The sequence below is a fragment of the Vicugna pacos genome, chromosome 7 (genome assembly GCF_048564905.1).
Source record: "Vicugna pacos chromosome 7, VicPac4, whole genome shotgun sequence".
Taxonomy (NCBI): domain Eukaryota; kingdom Metazoa; phylum Chordata; class Mammalia; order Artiodactyla; family Camelidae; genus Vicugna; species Vicugna pacos.
The window spans coordinates 65,591,772-65,617,807 of NC_132993.1; the positions used below are offsets into that span (position 1 = coordinate 65,591,772).

The 26,036-nt window shown below is 34.2% G+C and overlaps 1 protein-coding gene across 11 annotated transcripts in view; it reads right to left on the reverse strand.

The window, feature by feature from the left end:
* Positions 1-26,036, reverse strand: part of ZNF804B (zinc finger protein 804B) — a 775,441-nt gene that overhangs the window by 489,163 nt on the left and 260,242 nt on the right. The gene's annotated exons all lie outside the window — the stretch shown is intronic.

Here is a 26,036-nt window from a genome sequence, read left to right on the forward strand (position 1 = left end):
ACTTTTCTCCCATGTTCCCACTGCTTTTGTTTTGAAAAAGCCATACAGTTTTTTTTAACCACAGATGAGCCCTTTAACTGAAAGAAAATACACACATTTTCCTTTGATACTTTATTTCAGTGGCATTAGGTATATAATTACTCAAAAGTATGTTGTTACTGCACATTCTCCTGTAAATGTTCTTGTAATATTTGGCTGAAAAGAATCTGTATATTTTCTATTTGAAAAATGAAAGCTCTTTTCAAAGAAAGGTATCTTTGAGAAGGTAACTAAATTGATGAACATTTAGCCAAACTCATCAGGCAAAAAAGAAAAGGGGCCCAAATTAATAAAATCAGAAATGAGAAAGGAGAAGTTACAACTGACATCACAGAATTGCAAAGGATCATAAGAGATTATCATGAATAACTATATGCCAATAAAATGAATAGCATACAAGGAATGGACAAATTCATAGAGAGGTACAATTTTACAAGACAGAATCAGTAAGAAATAGAAATATGAGCAAACCAATTACCAGTAATGAAATTAATTAATTAAAAAAAAAACTTCCAACGATAAAAGTCCAGAACTAGATAGCTTCACAGGTATAGTCTACTAAACATTTAAAGAAGAATTAACACCTATCCTTTCAAATTATTCCAAAAAATTGCAGAGAAAGGAATGTTTCTAAACTCATTCTATGAGGTTCAGTATCACGCTGATACCAAAGCCAAAGATACCACACAAAACAGAAAGTTTCAGGCCAGTATCACCAATGAAGATATATTCAGAAATCTTCAACAAATAATTAATGGAATGAATTCAACAACACATTAAAAGAATCATACCCCATGCTCTAGTAGAATTTATCCTAAGAATGTAAGACTTGTTCTGTAGCCACAAAGCAATGTGATATATACCACATCAACAAACTGAAGAAAAAAAGTCATGTGATCAGCCTAATAGATGCAGAAAAAGCTTTTGACAAAAAATCAACATCCTTTCATGATAAAAACTCTCAACAAAGTGGGTATAAGAAGGAACATACCTCAACATAATAAAGACCATATATGCAAGCCCACAGCTAACAGCATACTCAATGGTGAGAAGCATTTCCTCTAAGATCCAGAGTAAGACAAGGATGCCCACTCTTACCACTTTTATTCAACATATTATTGTAAGCCCTAGTCACAGCAATCAGACAAAAAAAAAAGAAATAAAATAATCCAAATTAGAAAGAAAGAAGTAAACCTGTCACTATTTGCAGATGACATGATTCCACACATAGAAAATTCTAAAGATGCCACCAAAAATCAGTAAGAATTCACCAATAAATTTGGTAAAGATGCAAGATACAAAATTAACTGCACATAAATCTGTCACAGTTCTACACACTAACAATAAACTACCAGAGAGAGAAATTAAGAAAACAATCCCACCTACGATTGCATCAAAAAGAATAAAATACCTAGGAATAAATCTAACTGAGGTAAAAGACCTGTACACAGAAAACTATGATACTGATGAAAGAAACTAAAGACAAAACAAACAGATTGAAAGATACACTGTGCTCATGGATTGGAACAATTAACATTATTAAAATGACCATACTACCCAATGCAATCTACAGATTCAGTGCAGTCCCTGTCAAAATATAATGGCATTTTTCACAAAACTAAAATTAACAATTAAAAAAATTGCATAGAAACAAGGAAGACCCAGAATATACAAAGCAATTTTGATAAAGGAAAACAAAGATGGAGGTATCATGAGCCCTGATTTCAAGCTACATGACAAAGCTACAGTAAACAAAACAGTACACAAAATAAGCACAATAGCAGATACATAGACCAATGGAACAAACAGAGAGCCCAGAAATGAATCCACACTTGTATGGGCAATTAAATTATGACAAGGCAAGAATATACAATGGGGAAAGAGTCTCTTCAATAAATGATGTTGGAGAAAAGGGACAGCTTTATGCAAAAGAATCAAACTGGACTACTATCTCGTATCATATACAAAAATAAATTCAAATTGAATTAAAGACTTATATAAATCTAAGACTTGAAGTCATAAAACTTCTAGTAGAGTATATAGGTAGTACACTCTTTGAGATCAGTCTTAGCAATAGTTTGGTGGGTATATCGCCTCAGGCAAGGGAAACAACAGCAAAAGTAAACCAATAGGACTATATCAAACTAAAAAGCATTTACACAGTGAAAGAAGCTATCAACAAAACAAAAAGGACCCCTATTGAATTGGAGAAGATATTTGCAAATAATATAGCTAATAAGGGATTAATATCCAAGATACATATAGAACTCACACAATTCAACATCAATACACAGAGAACCCAATTAAAAAATTGGCAGAGGACCTGAATAGATTTTTTTTTCCAAAGAAGGCATACAGATGGCCAACAGGCACATGAAAAGATGCTCAATATCACTAATTATCAGGGAATTATGAATCAAAACCACAATGAGATATTTTCTCACACCTGTTAAAATGGAATAAAAATGAGCCTTTATTCCCTTTACTTTACATCCACCAACCATGTATATGGTACTATTCTTTGATCCACTAGTCACTAGAGCATCCCATTATAATACTTTCTCCTTAAATTAGTTCCTCAATGAAAATTGTTTGCAATTTTTTACTCCACTTGATACAGCAAATTACAGTATTTTTATAAATGCAAAATGGAAATCCACTATTTTCAAAGAAAAAATCATTTTTGATAAAGTTGCATAACAGAAGCATGCATGATTTTTGTTTTTGCAACTACCCACGTAAAAATACACTTTCATTTACCAGTAACGATTTCTTATATATACATTATTTATAATTAAACTTTCCAGGTTGATTACATAAACTAGGTTCTTGAAAAATTTGTCTTTGATGGGATATCTCCAAAAATCATGCTTCACTCTTGAGAAATGATGAGCACTTACTGATACATGTATTATTTTACACATAGAAATGATGGAAATATGCTCAGCAACTTGCAAACCATTAGTAATGAAGTTTGACATATTAAGAAATCAAAATATGACAAATTGATGCATGTCATCATTTCTTGAGTCATATAGCCAGTATTTATTTTATTGAAATTAGAAAGTCCTATTCATGACTGATCTATATAGTATACTATGTCTACTTTTCCTTTTTTGTACAAAATATTTTTATTGACCTAAGGTTCTATATATTTATCACTATTCATCCCTAAACAATGCCTCAGTTATGTAAATTTTCACTCACTATATCTAAACGCATCAGAAATCCTAACAATTCCATCTTCACAGAAGTGTCTTTCCCAGACACCTATGACTTGCTCAATCTGATCAAGTTCCTCCAAAGTTATCTTCCTTATAATCTCCTCTGCCATCATCCTAGGGATTCCCTTCATGTCTCCCTTGTACTTTATCTCCCACTTCCTGGATCCCATATATTCCCTTTTTCTTGGTTTACTCCCTGTTTTGGGAAAAGTATATCCTTCAATGATTTCCTAGAAAAGAATGTATGAGAGGTGTTGTTTTTTTTTTTTTAGTATCTGTATGCTTGAAATGTCCTATTTTTACTCTTACACTTGATTGATAGTATAGGATTTTAGATAAGAAATAATTTTCACTGCAAATTTTCAAGACAGTCTTCTAGCTTATAGCACTGCTAAAAATCTAGTATTATTCTGATTCTTAATCTATTGAGAGAAGCATATATTATTTTTCTCTGGAAACTTGTACAATCTCCTCATGGCTCAGGTGTTCTTACTTGGACAGATGAAACAAGAATCATATGTGGTATCAAGGGTATCACTAGCCCATGACTTTGCCTCGTTGGCCCTCTCAAACTGTACGTATACTTAAAGAGAGAAACCAAAGGAGTTAATTCATGTCTTAAATATTTCATAAACAAACAAACAAACAAACAAAAACAACTTATAAGCCAAAAATAGCAGTGATCTCAGAAGAAACACAACCTGGCAACGACTCTAATTAGTATTTGCCCCAATTCTCCTCACCATCAAAACCAGGGACTGTTCACTGGTTGAACTCCCACTATGTTGTTACTTTCAGAGTAGGAATTTAATTTCATTGGTTTATTTAACCCCAAAACTCAATCAGACAAATGGAGGTTTATTTGTTTGGGGCTGAACAATTCATTGTGCCTTTTAAAGACATAAAGCTTAATAATACTGGAAGCAATATTTTATTTAAATAGTCAGATCACCATGACCAATAAAAAAGTATCTCAAAATCATTATCATAATATGCTGACAATGACTTTCAGTGTCCCTTTCCCCAAAGAGAAATATTCAAAAAGACCTAAAAAAATATACAGAGGAATTACAAAGAAGGTCACTTAGATAAAAGTCCAGGATATTTGTTTACACTATCCTTTTCTGAATTCTATTTCCAAAATTATGGATTTTATCCATGTCTTCAGAAGCTACATGAATCAGTCAATGCTTAGGGTAATGAATTAGAAGATAAACTAGACATGTCTTTGAGATTTAATATATTTTATATGTTATTTGCTTTATTGACAAAATTCTTTTTAAAAAATTCAAAGTTTGAAGTATAGTTCAAAAAGCATAACCAATGTTATATTGACCACTTAGCAAAATTTAAATATATTAAACCATATTATCTTCTGTCTATATTATCATCATCATAATGATTTTGGGGGCAAAATAATGAACGCTGCTCTCTTTGTTGATTTCTGTAGAATCTTCTATCAACTTGATTTTTTCTTATGATTCACTGACATCTTTATGTTCATGGAGTAACATTAAAGGAACTGATTTGGGGAATTTTTCTAGTTATCCAAAGAAGAGCTTTTTTTATTTAGTTGAACAAATACTTTATTGTTGACACTAGAGAAGTAATCTTCATTGATCCACCTCGTAATATTTAATTATCACTTGAATATTTCACAGTAAATATACTTATCAACATTTGGACAAATATGAAAAACTGAAGCTCGGAAAGGCTAACTTGACCCACTTTCGAAAGTTATAAGTGGCAATATCAGAATTTCATACAAGTTTTCTTTTAACTCAAATTCTTATGCTTACCCAATTTTGATGAGTAGATTTATATAGAATGTGATGATACCTGCTTGGATGCCACTAATAGAATATTCAAATGTTTAAGACATTTTTCCTTTAAGGGGGAAAAGAGCGTAAGTTTAATAAAGATTGATTTTTAAAACTTTTACAACTATTATGAAAATATAGAAAAGTCATTAGTAATTATTAAATGGCCAGATGCATCAATTTCATGAGAGAAAGCACTTCTGTTTCAACCTTTGCTTCTGAAACTGGTGAACCAAGTAGTTCAGATAAGAACCTGACTAAAGTTCCAGGCTGACAACAAGCATTCATCTCCTGAGATCCTGATGAATTAGAAGTATTGAAGTAATCATCAGGAATATGGGTGTGGAATGTCACCAGTAGGTCAAGAAGTTAAACAAATCTCTGGAAGATGGAAAGCATATTGGAGCTTTTCTCTTGATAAAAACAGGAGAGAAAAAATGTACTATACAGGAACCACAGGGCCAGAATTGCCCAGTCTATCCACTGAAATCCCAAAGGCAGCAGATGTAATGGAGGATACTGTGAGATATGTTGTCTACAAGCAGTGACATTAACCAGAGATCTATGTACAGAACAACTGGGGCAGATACTCCCTCCTTTTTCTCTCCATCCCAACTCAGGATACAAGCATCTGGCATTTATCCTAGCCTTACTCCAATCCTAAATTTCCCCTCTCTACAGAAATTACCAAGAAAGGTAGTATAAATATCAGCCCCTCAGAATAATCTTCTCCCCATTCTGATTCCCAATTCCCCACCTGTTCATTCTGTCTGTTTGGAGTCAGCAGAGGAAGAGAAAGCATTGTAGGTTTTGTTGTTTTGTTTTTTTTAAGCACTGCAGGATTAGATTAAATAAAAGGCTTTAGGCGATTATAAAATCAATGGAAGTGATGAAGTATCAAGATCTACAGTTAGATTTTAGACATGACTCTCAGAGCACTGCAGAACTGATCACAAAAACAGAACTCTGGAAACTGTGGAGTTCATGAACACACAGGTCAGAAAACAGGGATTAGGACAGAGCTGCTGCCTACACCCTGACAGGCTTCAGAAAGCTGAAGATAAGAAAATGAAACATTCCTACAGAGGTACATTCTAATACCTTTATTGCCAGCAGAAAACGTCCAAAAAACAGCAGCAAGATGGTCTTTTTTCCTAACGTGCAGGACCTACTTCACTCTGAGAATCTTGGCTGCTGGGGTGTCTAGGGAATATATAGTCTCCAGCTTTCCAGTCCACCCAAAAATAAGGCTCACTAGAGAAGGTGGATCCCAGGGTTGAAAGCAACTGGACCACATCCACCAAACTCACCCCCAAAGAAAAGCCTGGCACATGCACTGGGGCTCTATGCCTTATCTCATGGAGAGCTCTCAGTCAGAATACCAATCAGGACAGAGATATGAAAGGAAAATACACCGATTTACACAATAGCAAAGAAACCCTAAACCCCCTACTCATCCCTCTATCTAATCACCATTAAAGACAAAGATTATTTGGCATAAGAGGAGAACCAACATTGTGAAGTGAGTAATGACGAAAATAAGAAAATTAACATCACTCAGGAAGCAGAAGAGAAACCTCTGACATGATCAGAGAGGTTAAATAAAGAGAGGATTCTGAATACAGTGTCACCTAGAGAATGTGAAAGCACTCAGAGATTTAGCTTAAAACTGCTCATTATTAAACGGCCTAAAATATCTTTAAGTGTAGAAAAGGAAATATGGACAGAAAATATGAATGAAAAGAAGCAAATGAAACACCCATCCAAGAGATACAGCCTCCAAATAGCAGGGCTTCCAGAATAAGAGAACATACTCAAGTATAGCCAACCCGGAGAGCATCCAGTGCCAACTGGAGCAGGAGGACCGAGAGCCGCCAAGAGGTGAGAATTCTGGGAAAAGGAGAACTCTACACACTAGGTAGTGAAATGTAAAACTCAAGAAGCTAAAAATATTTCTCCTAAGAGCAAACCAGGTATGGTAACTGTTCCTATAGAAAATAACTTGGATCCAAGCTCACTCTTTGATCATGGACATAACAATATCAGTGCTATTCACTGATTCTTCACTTTTAAAGTGAACCTGAAGTCATCTAGTTTTCAAATGTTAGTTCAAATGTACAAAATGTTTCATAGGCCAAATAAAACACATGCACAGGATGAGGGCAAGCAACAGGCTCCAGCTGGCAACCACTGTAGAAGTCATCAACTGACACCCTCCAAGATGGTGATCTTAAGCCAAAGGTTCTCAAAAGTTGTATTGATATAAGCAGTTTGTAGCTATTATCACCTTTGATAATAGCTGACAGTCAGGCAGGGGAGGAAAAGCATTCGATAACATGGTTGTCATTTCAGAAAGAGAATAGAAATGTCAATACATGGAAAAACATAGAAGCAAAGCTACAGTTGATTGATGAATAGGGACCAAAAGGTAGGGAAAGGTGAAGGAAAGGGTAGGGAGATTGAAGTCCTTATCTCATGACTGGGAGCCAAGAGATGTGTTAGCAGCTGAGAGCGTATACAAAAAAATAAAAATGTAAACACAGTATTAGAATTGCAGAGAGGATCAATGGAAGAACTTAAAATAATTAAACTAAATATTTGAGAGGAAGGGGAAAAAGCGAGCCAAATCTCCATCTTTCAGCATAGGAGTCAATAAATGCTTGTTAATACCTACTCTTTTCCAGGCACCATGCCAGGTGCTGAGGATACAGTAATGCACGTTGGAGGGGGAGGGGGAAACTAATCTTCTGGCAGATGTTTATCCCTCCAACACAAATGTATGCTTAAAAGTGGGGCATCTGCCCATTTCTGAAGAAATAGAGATAAAAGTATATAATCTAGAGCTTGGGAGTAACCAGTAGAAAATACTCAAACAGAAATCATGGAACAAATGGACTGTGGGTAGTGGCATGGCAGGGTTGGGGGAGAAGTGGGAGGCAGAGCGGTGTCTGTGGGAGGAGGGATGGAGGAGACTACTCCTTTTCCTGAAATGCTTCATACTATCTACAAAGAGAGAATACTAGCTGCTGGGAGTGGTGCTGACAGACTGCCTTCCACTGTTAACCCCTTCTGCAATTGTCTCAGCTGCAGAAAATCATTTCTTCCAAAGTAATGCAGCTTCCCAGGGAGCCCAAATTTAATAAGGACTGATTCTTGGGTTTGGCTTTCTCAACCCAACTTGGGATAGATAATGCTTAAGGACCATTCTAGCTCCTGAGGGTCAGGTGATATTGTCAATGAGCCTCCATCACAGCTTTACTTCCCCTCTGCTTTCTTCCATTCCCTTCCACAAGGCTTAATCCCAAGAGTGCTCAGTAATAAGCCGTCTATACACTAAACTCTGTCCCAGAATCTGCTTCCCTGGAAATGCATCCTGTGACAACCATTGCATGCAGATATTATAGATAAGTATAAGTTTAAATGTTAGAAAAATACCAGTGATGTTTTATTCAATGTATGCACAACAAATGAATAGTTAGTCAGTAAAAGAGAACATACGTGACAACAGAATTTACCTTCACTTTCATTAATACAGGTTTTTCTTCAATTTATTCCACTTTGATTTCCTCTTATTTTTGTATTTTTGTCAAAGAACTGCTTTCTAACAAATATCTACCCCCAAACATGAAACTGAGTGTTTTTGTATATACAGAAAATATTACTAGTTGTTTATTGCTGTGTGTTTCCTTTATATTACACTTTAATCTTATCAATACTTTCACCCTAACAAGTTATTATTACTTTATTTTTTATTTTTATTTTTATTTATTATTATTATTACTTTTGGTAAAAAATCACATTTCAGTTATGAAATCTATTAACACATATCTGTGTATGTAACCTTATCACCAAGTGATAGTAAGTTATTTTACCTATCATTAAAAAAATAATGATTCTTGGCATGCAAATATCATAATCAATAATGACAATTTGATTGGTATAAAAAAACAGCAAAATGTCTTTATTTAGAATGCTGATAGTATGTCAACAGAGATAACTGCTTGTTTTTATTATCTAGATAACAGTTTACTAGCTTTTATTTTCAGAAATGCTGTGATAATTTCTGTGTCCCTCTTCTTCAGAGCTCTTGCTTCATTTAAAGTGTATCTCTGTAAGGCAGGGTTCTAACTCCATTACTTCTATTATCTGATTCCTAAATATTTTCATATAAGGCAGGTGGTCAATGATATTTAATGAATGAATGAATGAATGAATAGACTTGCTTCATTCAATATTTCATCCAGAAATCTTTATCCAATTATCAGCATATACCAACTTCTTGCAATTTTCCCCATCATATTCTAAGTTCCACGTATGTCAATCTCCTTGCTGTTTCTGGACACTTCAAGTCTCTGCTCAATCATTAAATTCATTAATACTTATTAAATACTTACTGCCAAGTGCTGAGGATGCAGTAATACATATGGGATGGAAGGACCAAAACTTGAAATCTCATTGTTGTTTACCCTCTCTCTTCTGTCTGGAATGCTTTATCATCTTGGTTTCCTGTTTAACCTCTACTCTTCCAACACAAAGCCATGGTTAAAAGCACAGAGTCAGACCACCAGTATTCAAATCCTGGCTCCATAATTACTAATTATGACTTTAAGCAAGTTCCTTAATTTGTCTTCAGTTTTCTCAAATTAAAATAGGAAGATAATGGTATCTATTTCATACAGTTGGTGGTGGTATAATATATGAAAAGGTCTCAGGTGAGTTCCTGGTTCATAACTCTTATCTATTATCGCCAATATTACTATGCCCTGCTGCTAGAATAACAGTTGAATCTTGACAACAAATTCTAAGACATAACAGTTGCCATCAAAGTAGACTGACTTTAGAACATTAACAAAGACATTTTACTCACTATATTTAATAAGAAAACAATTTCAAATCTGCAAAAACACCTGCAGAAAATAAAACACTGTCTATATGTGCAACATAATCAAGCATTAATAATCAAGCTAGTTCACCATATTATCCAGCACTCACTAAAAAGTTGTGAAAGGAGTGTAAAGGATAGCAAATCTGGAAGGGAATGAAGGAAGAGAACCCACATTGTTCTATGTTTCAGGAAGCAAGTGCTTCAAAGCACATTCATGTTGTTTGATTTGGTTCTTCCATTACTGCTATGAGGAAAGAAAAGCTTCCATAATTGTCCTTATTAGAACTCTGAAGACTCAGACTTGGAAAAATTAAATTGGTCTCCTGGTTTCCTTTCATTATGGAATAGAATCAGCACTGGAAATCAGATTCTATAGCCTCTTGTTAAATGTTTTTTCTACTACAAAAAGTTCTCACATATGCATAGGCAATTTTAGATCAAAGCCTTAAAATATTCATTCCCGGGTCAAGCTTCAACAATCAAGAGGTTGACTGTGGCATCACTGATGCGAGCGCATGGCTGTGCAGTCTCTCCATCAGGACAGCACAGAGTTACACAGGAGGGGTGATGTGGGAAGATGTGTTGCCAAGAAGACTGTAGATTGCCACTCCTTCCAGCCTCCTATCTTAACCCAATCAGGCATTCAGTCAGCAGCATGCATTAAGCATCAATCATGTACTTGGTCTGTAGGTAATGTAAGATACTGAACCTCATCTTAATTAACCTGCAATTCAATTGAATGCCAATGCTCTGTCCATGAAACAATGAAAATTGTTTGAATAAATGATGATTCTTCTGCTTGGAAGTCTTGGACTCAAGTTCCTTATCTGTAGTAATATCTAACTTCCAGAGTTGTTGTGAGGACTAGGTGAGATACTGTATGAAAATCACTAGTGTCTTGCCTAACACATAACCGGGGCTCGATAAATAGTAGCTAGTAATGTGGGTAATGACAGCAGCATCTGTAGTAGTGGACAAGATAATAAATTTTGGATAGTTTAAACCTTATGGGTTTAAATGGGAATGACATGTTCATGGAAGCACTACTTAATATTAGTTTGACATCATCTTCAGGGGTAGAGCTAGTTTAAAGTTCTTTATTTTCTCCTAAATGAATTAGCCTTTTGTATTCATTTTCTAGGGCTCCCATACAAAATGTCACAGACTGAGTGACATTTTATCTGGCTAGTGCTCAAAGATACAGGTGTCAGCAGGTTTTATTTCTTTTGAGGACTCTCCTTGGCTTGCAGAGGGCTGCCTTCTTGTGTGTTTGCCTGGTTGTCTCTGTGTGTGCATGTGATTGGTGTCTGTGTGCCCAAATTCCTTCTTCTTATAAGGTTCCAGTCATACTGGATTATGGCCCACCCTAAAGACCTCATTTTAACTTAATCACATCTTTAAAGACCCTCCATTCAAAAACGGTAATATTCTGAAATATTAGGGGTTAGGACTTCAACATATGAATTTGCAGAGAACAAAATTTCTCCCATAACACCTTTCTTTGCATGAAGACACAGAGATGTATTATACATAACCAGCTTTATTACTGCCTAGTCCAAGGACCCTGGTGGAGAAGAAAGGAAAGGATCCTTAGCTAAAGTGATGGAGATAAAAAACAGTCTCTGATCATCACAGAAGAATCTGATGCACACCAAAAAAAAGTAAAGAAGGGTGGATTTAAACTCTATGGACACATGTGCAGGAGATTTAGCCCAATTATGTAGAGGAAGAAGGAATGGAATTTCTCTCAGTATGTCTCAGAAAGTGTAACTACAGGACACAGAAAGAGGGCATGCCCTACTATCTCAGTGTCTGGAGAGATGGTCATTGGAACAAGCCAGTCTCCTTCTTACAGGATTCTTATAGCATCACTTTCTTTTCAGAGTCATTAGTTAACAGAGAAGAGGACTCTTAGAGCTATCTGTGGTATCCATGCACTCAGGGTCTAGAAATGCCCAGGCAAAATAAGTATGTTGAAACTTAAAAAATACAACTTACATTTCTGAGAATGAATGATAATGAAAGTGTCATAGCGGATGTCACTCTCAAAGTATATTTTCTGGAGCAACCTTAGGCACCAGTAAAAGGGTGCAGAAGCAGTAAAATGTAATGATTCAAACTCCAGGCTCTGGCTCCAAAGTTGCTGGCTCAGAGTCAGAACTGATAATTACTAGCTGAGTGACTTCGGGCAAGTTTACTGACCACTGCTTCTTAACACCTTCCTAACTAAACTGGGAATAATTCTGGTTCTTGTATTGTTGGGTAGTTCTGAGGATCACTTGAGTGAAGATGTTTTCAGTGCCAAGAACACTGTGTTATCACCAAGAAATCCAAAGTGAAGCACTCAATCTGACTAGAGGGAAAGAGGGTTTCCAAAATTTTCTTTGCCAGATAGAGCAAATAAAAATACAGGATGTTCAAAGTTGATTATCACGTATGTAATGAATAGTTTTAGAGTAAGTATGTCTCAAATATTGTCTGCATACTCTTACACTAAAAATCTATTTGTTGTTTATCTGAAATTCAAACCAACAGGGCATCCAGTATTTTATCTAGGAATCCTGAAGGAAACAAATGGAGTGATATTGGGAAAGAATAGCAGAGAACACAATTCCTTGAATGCCATGGTTGTTTAAAAAACACATGTATTTTAACTGAATGATTTGGTAAACTCAAGGGGCTAGAATGTAAGAGCTTTGGCAGAAATGGAAGCATCTGGACTGACTTGATGCATTAGGAAAACTGGGTAATTACTGAAGATTTGAGCAGAAAAATGAATTACTAAGACCATGAAAATGGTAAATGAATTATAATCTTGGTTGTCTTATACAATTTATGGCATGTAGAAGGTATTCAATAACATTTTTATATTTGAAAATTAGTGTAAGATTAAACAACAAATAAAGAATAAATATTAGAATGGATAAAATATTGGAGAGGGTAAGTTAGAAAGTATGGGTCAAATGAAAGGGATCATGAACTCAGGGAAATAAATTAGGAATGATTTGTAATCCAACTGGAGGGACTGAGGAACAATCTAGAACACATGGAGTTGAAAGGAGATAAGAGAGAAGATTCTAAAAAATATTTCAAGACAAAAGTCACGGAATAGGGGAACTATGAACAAAATTTATTACCATCATCCAGCCATGATACTCTCCTCAGAAATAAATGGTTTGGTTCAGTTTACTTGGATTTTATACAAAATATATTCAAGGGGGGAAAAAACACTTCATGTGAATTCATCACAGATTTCCATCACAAGGAATCTGGGTAGAGTATAATAACAATAATAAAAAAAAAAAGTGGTTGCTGTTGTCCGCTTATTTTTAACTAGGAAAATAAAGTTTAATCACAACCCAAATTAGATACGCTTTAGATAATGAAGAGACACACTGTCTTTAAGAGGACTTGTAAAAGTAAAACATAGGATATGTATATGCAAGCATTTGAGAGTCCCAAGATAAATAAGCTTCATCTAAGATTTTTGTTCTGATCTCTGCACATACCAGAACACTTTCAAACACTTCCTCCTGTTAAATACAAGAGAACAATACACTTCAACCCACTCAAAATGGCAAATCACAAAAGATTTTCTCTTCTAATAGGTACACATGTACTGCTTATTGCATGTATCATCACAACTGCTAATGCATGAATCAACAAAGGAAAAAAAACTGAAAAGAAAGCTGTTATAAGGCTTATTTACATAAATGAAGTTTGTCTCTCATAACCACAAAAAGGTGTTGAATTTTTCAAATTGGTCAGAAAATATATGGAATTTTTTTTCAAAATTTCACAAATATGGAAACTCAGGAGTAGGAAAAATTTTTATTGTTTTTGTAAAAAATAAGTATTATTAATAGGTTGAATATTTTAGAACTCATGGAGAAAGTGCAGTGATTTATTTTTTCAAATATTTGATGGTTTTGGCATATCACAAAACAATTTTTGAAAGCATTCTTCTATAATTTTCAAACTCATGCATTTCAAAAGAAATGGAATCATGTGTTACTGATGCAATTAACCCTGACTCAAATTTTTGAACTTTACTTGATCTCATTAGCAGAGATTTTTTTCCCCCCTCACTCAGAGAGGGACAAAAGCTTTTCCCAAAAATCTTCCAAATAGTTATAGGGTTGAACTTTGAAATTTTCTCTACGGAAATCCTAATAGGAAACTAGGTTGTCTAACACTACACATTTAGTTTGATGGTATAAAAGTAATCATGTTACAATCCTCAAAATGACTAGTCCTTTTATTCACACAGTCCTACTTTCATCCACCTCACATTTTTGCCAAAAGAATGCTGTTCTCTGTCACATATTTAGAAATCCAGTTTCACATATTTTGAATAGTGTACAACTAGCACTTTAGGAGTATAATTATGATAAAGGGAGAATAGAATTAGAGCAAAGAGTCAAATGCAGACACCAGCAAAGTCATAACCACTAGTTCTCCCTCAAAAATTAGGCTAAATTCAAAGTCTCTAGCAGAGATGTAAAAGTGAAAAGTTCAAATTCAGCATATAGCCTATGATGAAATTAAATATTTGCTGCTATTGTTGGTTAACTAATCATAGTAATATTCAAAATGAGTGGCTAAGAATCAAAATAATACAAAAAAACCATTTTTTCAAATCTCTATTCTTTTTATAATCTTACACTTAGTTGGATCCTGAAAAATAATTAGTTTCCTCAAAATTAAGGATAATATTGTTACCAGCAATTCAAAAGGTAATATTTGCCAGAAACCAAATTTTGTTTTTATTAACTTAATATTTATTAAACCAAAGTCAATGTGCTAGGAATTACAGGGACTTATTTCTATGAAGTTTAGTTATCAAACTGCCTGTGATAAAGAATTAGTTAGCTAAATTAACACATCTTCCCAAATTAAACAATTTAACTTTCAACAGAAATATTAAGTTCCTATGATACTATGGAGGACAAACATAATAGGTCACAGAAGAAAATACATACATACATACATATATATACACAACTTCAGCTTGGGGGAAAAAAAGTTAATATTCAGTATTACCTTAAATCAGAATAATAAACTTTGCTTCAAATGAGTTTACTGTCTATCAGGAGAAATGACTGATATCCAAAAAGCTATAATACAAGATAAAACATGAGTAAACATCATAAAAGAGGGCTAGAATATAAGACAGTAGTTCAAAGAAGGAAGAGAAGATAGCCAGTTCAGAAATTTGCTGTAGTTCAATGGGGAGAAAAGTATTTGTGTTGAGCCAAGAAGGACATTCTCCATAGAGGGAATATCATAAACAAAGCTTCAGAAGTGAGAAATTCTGAGACATATACCAGACCCAGAGAATAGTTTCATTGGCAAAACATGCTATATATGGAGGACAAACTTGAGTGATCATTGCAGGGGACAGTGAAAACACGTGGGGAAATAAAATTTCTCTGAATTTCTCAGTGCTTCTGTGTGTGTGTGTGTGGGGGAAACCTGTTCTCCTGAGATCTGGAAATATTTTAAAAATTTGTTTTTACTTTCCCTAGAAACATTTTCACTTTTCACATTCTGTAAGGATTAGATCTGTGCTTATTTCTACAGTTAATTGCTTAGATCCAAAAGTATGATAAAACTTACCTTATCTTCCCTTGAGAGCAAATAGTTACAGTCTGGATTAGGCCCCTAAATTAAGCAATCAAGGTACTACCAAGAAGAGTGTCTTCCTAGGAATTTATAATTCAAAACGGGTGAAGCCCAGGATTCAGATACATCTTTAGGTCCATAAAAGCTGTAAACCCCAGGGCCAACTTTTTCCTAGGAAAGATACATTTACATTCTAAAAGCTCAGAGTGAGAACCAGGGATCCTTTCCATCCCATTTCAAAAGATCAAAGGGTTTTTTTTTCTCTCCTTTCAGAAGAGGAGAGGGGCACTGTCCAACTGAATAAACCCAATGTTTACCATTTCTCCTCTACAGAGTGAAAACTCACCACCTGCCTTGAAAGCTTTCATAGGAGCTCATTTTATTGTCTGTGGTCTAGCTCTGGGAAACCAATGCTGTCGTGTCATGGTTGATCTGGTTGCAAACATCAATACATAACTCTTTTCTCTAACCAGATGCCTTGTCTTTCTGTAGTATTCACACATAAATATGTACACACACACACACATATATATATTTCATGTATACACACATAATATTCATGCATACACATACTATACATGCACATGATAATACCTCCAAACTGACATAGTTTCTCAAAAAATAGAGTCAGTTCATGAAGAATTTTCCCTGGTAAGAGAAAAGCTTTAATTTAAAAACGTTTCATCTTGAACTGTATGTTTCAAACGCTGCAGGAAAGTGGAACCTTATCCCTGCAAACTTTACAACTGTGTCCAACAGAACATCAACTCAGTAAAAGAGCAACTCTGTAAGAGGTTGCTGCGGCCCGCAAGAGAGAAAGCAAAAACAAGTAAATAGCAAAAGTTGAAACCTGAGACAATTTCATTCAACAAAATGTAATTCTATTCCATTAACTCTCCTCTTGGCAATTTGAGGATACTAAAGAAAGAGACTATCAGCATGGCTGTCTTCAAAGAACTGACTTTTTTTTTTTTCTAGTTAGACAAGACAAACACATACGCAAACTAGACTAGTGCTAAGATTTTTTGGATTAGAGAATAGCCACTAAAGATGGTCAGGAAGGCAGAACTCAGTGTGGGTAGGAGACCATATTTCTGAAAGAAGGGTGTTCACAGAGACTCTCTTCCTTCCCTACTTTGTAATTAATAGTTTCATTATTGTAATTTCCAAAATTGAAATGATAATTCTATAACTATGCTTACCACCCTCAACACTCTCCCAAAGCACCAAATGTCAAAGAACATTGGACAGGAAAGGCTGGGTTGACCAGGTTCAGAAATCATTTAGTACAGTGTCTAGAATTCTCTTGCTTTTTCTCATTGTAAATTCCTGTACTTCTTGGCTTTTGAGTGAGACAAGTATGAGTTAGTTTTGAGATAGCTTTCTTAACCTCTCTGAGACAAAGTGATCCCTTCTGCGAAATAATGAGGCTATGCAGATGAAATGAGATACCACGTATAAAATGCCCATTGCATCATCTGACTCACAGATACTCAATAAATACTGGTTTCTGCCCTCCTGATGCCACTCCTCCCTGATTCTGGAATGTCTTTGAGGTGAAATGTGGGACAATAGAGACATCATTGTGTTGAGCAAAGGTGGATAGTCAGCAGTATGGAAGTACATAAAATTTCTTGTGATTTTCAGCTTCAATCATAAATATGGAAAGTAACAGACACAGGAAAAATATAGAGAGTTCCCTGTGGTATTGTAAGCTGCCAAATCAGGGAAAAGAGGAAAAGGAAATGTTTGATTGAACTGTTTCTCCTCAGTGAAGTAGTAATAAAATCGACAGACATACAACTGGGGAAATACAAAGATCTGAGTTTTTTAAAATATCTAAACAAATGGGAATGTGTTCAGTTATAGGAAAAGTATCACCATCGCATAGGGTAATCAAACATGTTGCTTATGTTAAAGGGCAAAAGAAAAGAATAAATTCATATCTCTTAGATCTATTTTTGAATATTTTTGTAACTTAATTGTCTCTGATTTTCAATACTTCCAAGGAACAAGTAAAAAATAAAAATTAATCAGATATCACAAATGAAAATTACATTTAGTTGGATAACAGCACTGAACTTGAAAATATGCTGAAACTCAGGGAAGTCTGATTTGCTATCAAATTTCTTGAATGACTAAAACTGGGTTAATGAATTTTTCTGACAATATTCGTTATGTCTTTTACTTTTTAGGTTTGAGATCTCTGTCATCATTTCATGGGTAGAAAGTTTTTTAATTGTAATATACAAGTATATTTTCACGGTGCTGCATGGTTGTAAATGTTATGTGATATCAGGTGCAGGTTTTCTTTACAAAACTTAAAGTTTGGTGGAGGTAAAATTCTAATTTAGTCTGAATATTTTATTTTTGTTTTTCAAGAGAGATGATTGCTGTTTAAGAATTTTTGTTTCTTTTACATGGGTCGCTTACAAAAGTTACTGAATTGATGCCAAGATTTTGTTTTCTGAGTAGGGACTTCTTAAGCATCTCCATTATGTGACTATAGTTTTACCTGCTGATGACAGAAATTTCGTGCCACACAATTTTTCCCTCCAGATTGTATCTCCATTTCAGTAAGATTCTCATTCAATTTCCCTTCTAAGGCTACAAATTCCCTTAATACTCATAAAGCATTCACTGTTTCCCTCTATCTTGGGAAGACAGAAATAACAAATTCATCATGTTAAATATTCTCTCAAGTATGTCTAACAATTTGATTGATTACATTTCTCAGAAAAAAAAATACGTTATTTTAATAAGGTCACAAAGTTCCAATTAGAAACAATTTACCAAAAACAGTGCTAGGCTGCCTTTAAATGGTGTTATTACAGAGCAGAGGGGGACCTGTTTACTAAATCCACTTCAAATGAAGTAATGGAATTATGATTGGATAGTATCAATGCCAAGGGAGGCTATGAGAAAACTTAGAACACCTATTCCCACCTCTGCCTTTTTTTCTTTTTACTTTTTTTTTTTGAAGTATAACATTTATATAGAGAACTATACAAGTCAATGAATTGCTTCAAGTTTAAACTGCCTGTACAAAAGGAAGGGCAAATCACCAGCACCTCAGTGGCCACTTGTGAACTACTATTCTGGTCACTACTCCCCAAAGAATAGCCACTGTATAAACTTTAAAAGCATAGGTTCATTTAAGTTTATGTAAAGAGAATCAGAATATATGCTCTTGTGTACAAATTATTTTGCTCAGTATTAGGCTTGTGAGATTTATCTATATTGTTAAATACGGTCAACCCATCTCTTAGGTATGAGAGTACTTGTGGACAAATCTGTATTTTCTGCCTTTCAAATGGGTGGACATTTTATTCTACCACATCTATGTAGGATGCTTAAACCAGTAAAGCCTTAAACTACATTCCGTTGTCAACTTACGCAAATTAGTAAGCACACACAAAAGTAGAGAGACTAATATCATGAATCCACATGCAGCCATCATTTTGTGTCAACTATTTTATCAATTTACGAACTCCTGTTTCATCTGCAATTTCACTTGCCTCCCATCTTTACTCCACAAGTGGTGGGATTATCACTTCATCTTTTATAAATATTTCAGTGTTTAACTCAATAAATAAGGTCTCATCTTTACATACAATTTCAGTACTGAAAATAATTTCTTATTTGTTTAGCCTTTGCACAAATGTCCCACTTTTCTCATTGTTCTTGGTTTTATTTTTTTGTTTGGTTGATTGCTTCCTTAAACCAGATTTCAGATGAAGTCCTTAAGTTTTAATATGTCCCACTGAATGATCTAGCCAATTCTTGCCTTGCTTTTTCCCTTGAAGCTCTTTGTTTGTAGAATTAGAGTTATTTTTCTAGAAGATTTTTACCATAGTATGAATTTTAATGCTTGCCTTCCTTGATTCCATTTTTTTTAAACTAGATTAGCTGGTGGTTTATCTGCTTTGTATATTTTTCTCCCAAAGAAACCAGCTTTTACACTTACTCAGTAGCTACCATTGTTTCTTATGTCTTCCAACTCATTAACTTCTGTTTTATCTTAATTAATTCTTTCTTTTAGTTTACTCTTTTTTTAGCTTACTTAGCTGAGTGTTTAATTCATTTTTTTGTCTGCTTTACTTATATAGGTATTTATATTTTACTTTGGGGTTGTTCTACTGCTAGCCCACAGATTTTTTATATATCATACTCCATCATTAGTCTGAAAAAATTTTTAATTTTATTCTTCAATTTTCACCCAAAAGTTTCTTAACATTTTTTCTTTCACTTCCAAGTGGAACAGCCTATTTGACTTTTGTTTTTGGCGGTCAGGCCATTATTCTTTTGTTTCATAGGTTGTGTTCCTCTGCATTTTCCTTTGAATCTCTTGCATTTTATACTTCATGAGAATTATTGCTGTGTTAGTATTATTACTAACTCTGTTCAAGATATAATTTACATACAATAAAATTCACCCTTTTTAGGCATACAGTTCTATAAATTTGGACAACTGTAGTCATGTTGCCACCACCACAATCAAGATCTAGAATAACTGTTACCACAAAAAGTTCCTGGTTTTAGTCAATTATTAACACACCTCTGTCCCTTGTCAGTTACTGATCTGATTTTACCCCAAAGTTCTTTTTTGCTGATTCTTTTGTGTTGCTTCCTTCTGTAACTTAGCATAACACTTTTGAAAGTTATCCATACTGGTTTTTTTCTTCTTTTTTTCCTTTTTTTTTTTTGCATGGAAGTACTAAGGACTGAACCCAGGACCTTGCACATGCTAAGCACATGCTCTACCACTGAGCTATACCCCATCCCACTATATTTTTGTATGGATCTTTGGTTCATTCATCAACACTATCTTGTCATGTCTGTTATACGGACATGTGTTTATATATTCACCAGTTAAAATATTTGTGTTATTTTCATAATTGGGTAATTATGAATAAAGCTGCTATAAATATTTACATAAAAGTTTGTGTGTGAATAAATATCTTTATCTTCTAGGAATTACCTAGGAGTAGGATAGCTGGGTCATATGGTAAATGTATTTGGTTTTACAGGAAATTGTCAGACAGTTTCCTAGATTGTCTATACTATTTTGAATTTTCATCAGCGATGAATCAGAGCTTCAGTTGCTGTCATTGTTATTTTTTTTCTTTTCTCTTTTTCCCTTCCTTTCTCACCCTTTCTCTATTTCCCTCTTCCTCCCTCCTTCTTTCCTTCCCTCCCTTGCTTTCAACAATACCAGTACGGGTACAGTGTAATCAAACTGTGATTTTAATAAGCATTTTCCTATTCATCAATGATGCTGATAATCTTTTCATGTGATTATTGACCATCCATAGTTTTTCTTTGATAAAACATGTGTTTAAATTTGAGCCCTTAGGTCATTTACTTCATACTTAGTTGTAAGAGTTCTTTATATTTTTGAGACATCAAACCTTAGATGTATATGTATTTCACAAATATTTTCTTCCAGCCTGTGGCTGGTCTTAATTTCTTAACAGTGGATTTAGAACAGCAGATGCTTTTAATTTTGGTAATGTCCAATTTATCAATTTATTTTCATTCAAGGTCTGTGGGATTTTTGGTGCTCTATCCAAAAATCTTTGCTGAGTCACAAAGATTTTCTCATATTCTAGAAGTCTTACAGCTTAAATTTTACATACAGTTCCAATTCATTCTGAGTTACTTTTTATATATGGGTAAGATTTATGGGTCAAGATTTATTATTTTCATATATGAGTATCAGACTGCTCTAGCACAATTTATTAAAAGACCATTCTTACTTCATTGAATTGCCTTGGAAATTTGTCACAGTTAATTGACCATATTAGTGTGGGTCTATTTCTGGATATTCCATTCTCTTCCACTGTGTTGTCTCTTCACTAATACAACATTCTCTTGATTATTGCTGCTTCCTAATGTATGTGTTAAATTCCAGTAGTTTGTGTCCCTCCTCCAAATTTGTTCTTCTTTGGCATTGGACTGCACTGAATCTACAGGTCAATTTTGGGAGAAATTGTATATGAATAATAATGAGTTTCCAATCCATGAACACAATATATTTATTTATCCATGTCTTTTTTCATGTCTAGCATCAAAGTCATACTTTTTGGTATAAATATTTCAAATATTTTGATAGCTTTATTCCCATTTTATGATTTGTTCCATTGGAATACCACTGCTCTGCCTTGGTGGTTTCCTTAGGTTCACAAAATTCAGCAAAAGACACAGATAACCTTCTCTAAAAACAGGGTAAGAAGATAAAGAGCAGCGGTGTTCTTATAAATGTTCAACAACCATCTCTGGGGAAATAAAGGCCTGATTTGTTGTGTTTTCCAATGCCTGTGATTTAAATACTCCCACCACGGCTGACTTTAAGATACTAAGATGATGTCAGCCAGCTTGCAAAATTCCTCAAACTGTAATAGTGACAATGTTTAAAAATTCTATTTGAGAAAACATTTCATTATGTTGACAAATACTTATTATCTATCATCACCAGAATCATACCATTACCTGGGCAAGTAATTTCACCTTTTCTATCTTTTTTTTTTATTGTACAGAGCATTCCTGGAGAAACAACAAACTGATTTGACTCACTAGTAGCTTTTCTAACTTCTAATGCACACCACCTCTGCTACTTAACATAATTTTACTTTTCTCTAAGAGATCATCTGTTGTTCTATCAACTGTTCAAAACCCTTTCTAATCAAGTCAAGCCTTCAAGTCCATATTCAACACCAATAGTTTTGGATAGTAAACATCACTTCCTAAATAAATAAAATAAAGAAAAGAAAAGAAAAGAAAAGAAAAGAAAAGAAAAGAAAAGAAAAGAAAAGAAAAGAAAAAGAAAAAGAAAAAGGAGACCTCATATGTGTTCTCTCTGTTGCCATCAATTTCATTTCACGTTACACCTGACTCACTCTCATTCTTTCCTTAAATATCAGAAACATGGGTGTGTCTTTTGCTTAATGTCTAACTGACTACTTGTGCTGTCTATTAATTCCTATCACCAATTACTTGTTTCTTCAATTGTATTAATCTCTTTTATTACTTTAATCCCTTCTTCTCCATTGGAACTTTTCTCTCTATCCAAATGTACATATCAGCCATATTTAAACAATCACTTCATACCTAGTGCCCAGGTCTTGGTTTCTAATACCACTTGCCATTTCAAGAAATCAGAGCTCCTTGGTTGAATGCTAGATTGAAAAGTAAAAGTACAACATGAGCCCGAAATATCTTGAAGTATCACAAAATAAGAAAGTACTCAAAAAATAATCCCATAGGGCCATGTCAAAGAGACAGAGGAGTAAATCTTACAAGAGCTCTTAATGGCCAAAGGTGGGGAAAAAATAATGTAGAATTGGATTAAAACCTAGACTATAAAATAAATATACATGAGTCTGTACATATTAAATAAATATATGATTAATTGAATAAATAAACAGGAGGAAAAGAGACAAAGCTGTCTAAAAGATGGAGTTTAATTCTGCCACCCCCACTCTAATTGAGTATCGGCTGGACTTCAAGTCTCACTTCCAAAGAATAGAATCTGGAAAGAGAAAAATAGTAACTTTACAGTGTAAAAGCCTAGCAAACATTACCTTAAATAAGTGATCAAAATTAACATGACCAATGATGTCATGTGGATATCATGTATCCCTGATACAAAGTGAGGCACATCACCTCTCTAGTATTCTTTCTCATAACCCCAGTCTAATCATAAGAAATATATCAGATGAACCCAAATTGAAGTAAACTCTACAAAATATCTGATCAGCACTCTTCAAAACTGTCACAGCCATCAAATACAACCAAAGCCTGAGAAACTATCAAAGCTGAAAAGATTAGGGAGCTAAGATGACTTAATGGCATATAAGAGACTAGATCAGATCCCGGAAGAGGGAAAAAAGGCACTAATTGGAAAACTGGTAAAATTCAAATAAAAGGAAGTATTTAGTTAATAGTAATGTACCAATACTAGTTTCTCAGTTCTGACAAATGTGTATGGTAATATTAGCTGATAACATTAAGAAAAACTGAAACTGGATGAAGGATTTGTAACAACTATAAAACAAAGAACGTTGCCCACCATCCAGTTTTACAAGAATCAAGTCATTGCCACAGCAGTCGCTGACCTATAGTACACCCTGAAAGGAATTCAGGTCAAAGATCAGGATGAGGTACTCTGTGCTCTAGGAAAACAGACAAAACAAGACCTTAGATAATAAAAAATATTTCAGGAGAAATATTTTATGAATCTGTATTCTTGCATCTTCCCATATTTAGAAAAGCACTAAAATCATTCACTGAGCTCTCTCTTCTTCATGACCTGCAATAACCTTCTGCTGAGATGCATGCCTGATTGCAGGTACCCCTTCACCAAAATCACATATATACTCACCTTTCCCATCTCTTCGGAGCAGTTTCTCAGAGCTATCTGAGAGGCTGTCTCCCAGGCTATCGTCCTCAGTAAGCCCCAAATAAAACTGAAACTCTCACCTCTCATGTTGTGCATTTTCATTTCAGTCAACACAAGTCTCTGCTGTCTACGTAATTTTTCTGTACATCTTAAATTACCTCTGAGACAAAAAGATTATTTTTAAATGTTGTTAACTTTATTCCACTGTCACCTCTAGCTATTATTCCTATTCTCCACCTGACAAATAAATCATGGTAATGATGATATCATATTTTAAAATAAACTTTTCTCAGAAGAATTTAATTGGCAACTAAGATACTAAATGGAAATATAAATTTTAAAAAATAATATTAATAAATTATACAGAGAAAATAATACACCACTGAAGGAAAACTGCCCAAAACTTTAGTTTTCAAGACTCTTCCAAATAAAGTCCATCAAATATCTTAGTTATAGACAATATATTTATGGAAGAAGCAATATGTTCTGTATAGGTAATAATTTCAGATCTGCAGCAAATTTGATAATTCACCTCACTCATTCTATATAATTCTCTATCTTTGAAGTGGCAGATTTCATGTTAACATCAAAATGTACCTACAGTTCTTTAGACCATTTTCATCTATTTTTCAACAAAAGCTATTGAGATAAAACACAAAGAAGTACTGTACAAGGTTAGGAAGAAAAAATGTGGGACAAGGATAAAACCTTTGTGTCACCAAGTTATATAGCTGATAGCAGCTAGAAAAATACTGTACAGACCTTCTCAAACTGGCATCTCAGAAATCCTTTGTGTATGACTAACTGCCTTGATAAACTGTAATCACATTCACAGCAAAAGGTCCTGGAGAGGAAAGATATTGACACAATGAAAATGAAAAAATCCCAAGGCACTCTTTGAAGGCTATTTGTGGCCGTACTTAAATAATTACAGCGTGAGTCCAGCTCCTTTAACTATAAAGCTCTTGAATTTATGTATTATGTAATGCAGGTTAATACATTCTTAGTAAGATATAGCAAATAATTCAGAAAAAGTAAAATCAAAGTGCTAATAAATACAATGTACAAGTGCAAATTTTTTTAAGGTCAATCTACTCGGTTAGATAATGTTAAATAGTTATCCTTCTTTTGTGATAATGGGGCTTATAGGTGATCACTTAAACTTTAACTCAAATTTCACTATTAACAAAATTACACACATAGTTTCAAGAGTCAAACAGATATAAAGGCTTGTAGTAAGAACAGTAGGTCACTGCCTGACTCTCTCTGTTACTCATTCTTAAAATAACCAGATTCAAGTGTTTTAGATAATTCTTTAGAATATAATTCTTATAAGTTTTTATACCTATATGTATTTATTCTATCATAATAGTAAACATTAGATATAGAGGCAGATTTATTATTTACTTACTTATCTTGCCTCAGTTCTCCATATACCATTTTCATCCATGGGGCAATGAGATGATGGAAGATATCCATTTGCATGTTGGGGAAGGAAGAGTCTGTATTTCTGATTCCAGAAATTATGAAATTGGGAGATTATAAAGGAGCTGTCATCCACTCCTCTTCCCCTCCACCAAGAGACACAGAGAAAGAGAGACAGTGACAGAGACGAAGAATCTTTCTTGGGGAATTAGGGGAAGGTGTCTACCCTCAAATGTAATTTCCTGGCTCTGAGGGGAGATAAGAAAAGCTTTATTACCTTAATTGACCTTTGTAAAATAGCAGATGGTCCCATGATGAAAGGCAAGTGGGTATACCCTTAAGGGAGTGAGCAGTATAGATATCATAAATGTACTTTCATATAATTTATAAAAATTGGTTCTTAATACTTTAGGTCACATGCTAAGTTCAAACTAGTGACAAGAAGCTCAATAGAAATAAACATTGTGGTCAAAAGGTGAATGCTTAGGTAGTGGCTGCCAATATTCAATCCTGTAATACATAAACCTGCTTCTGAACATTACACAGAATTTGATACAAAAGATGTTTAACATCATGATGATACTTCTTAAATCAAGGTGATACACACGTACTAATAA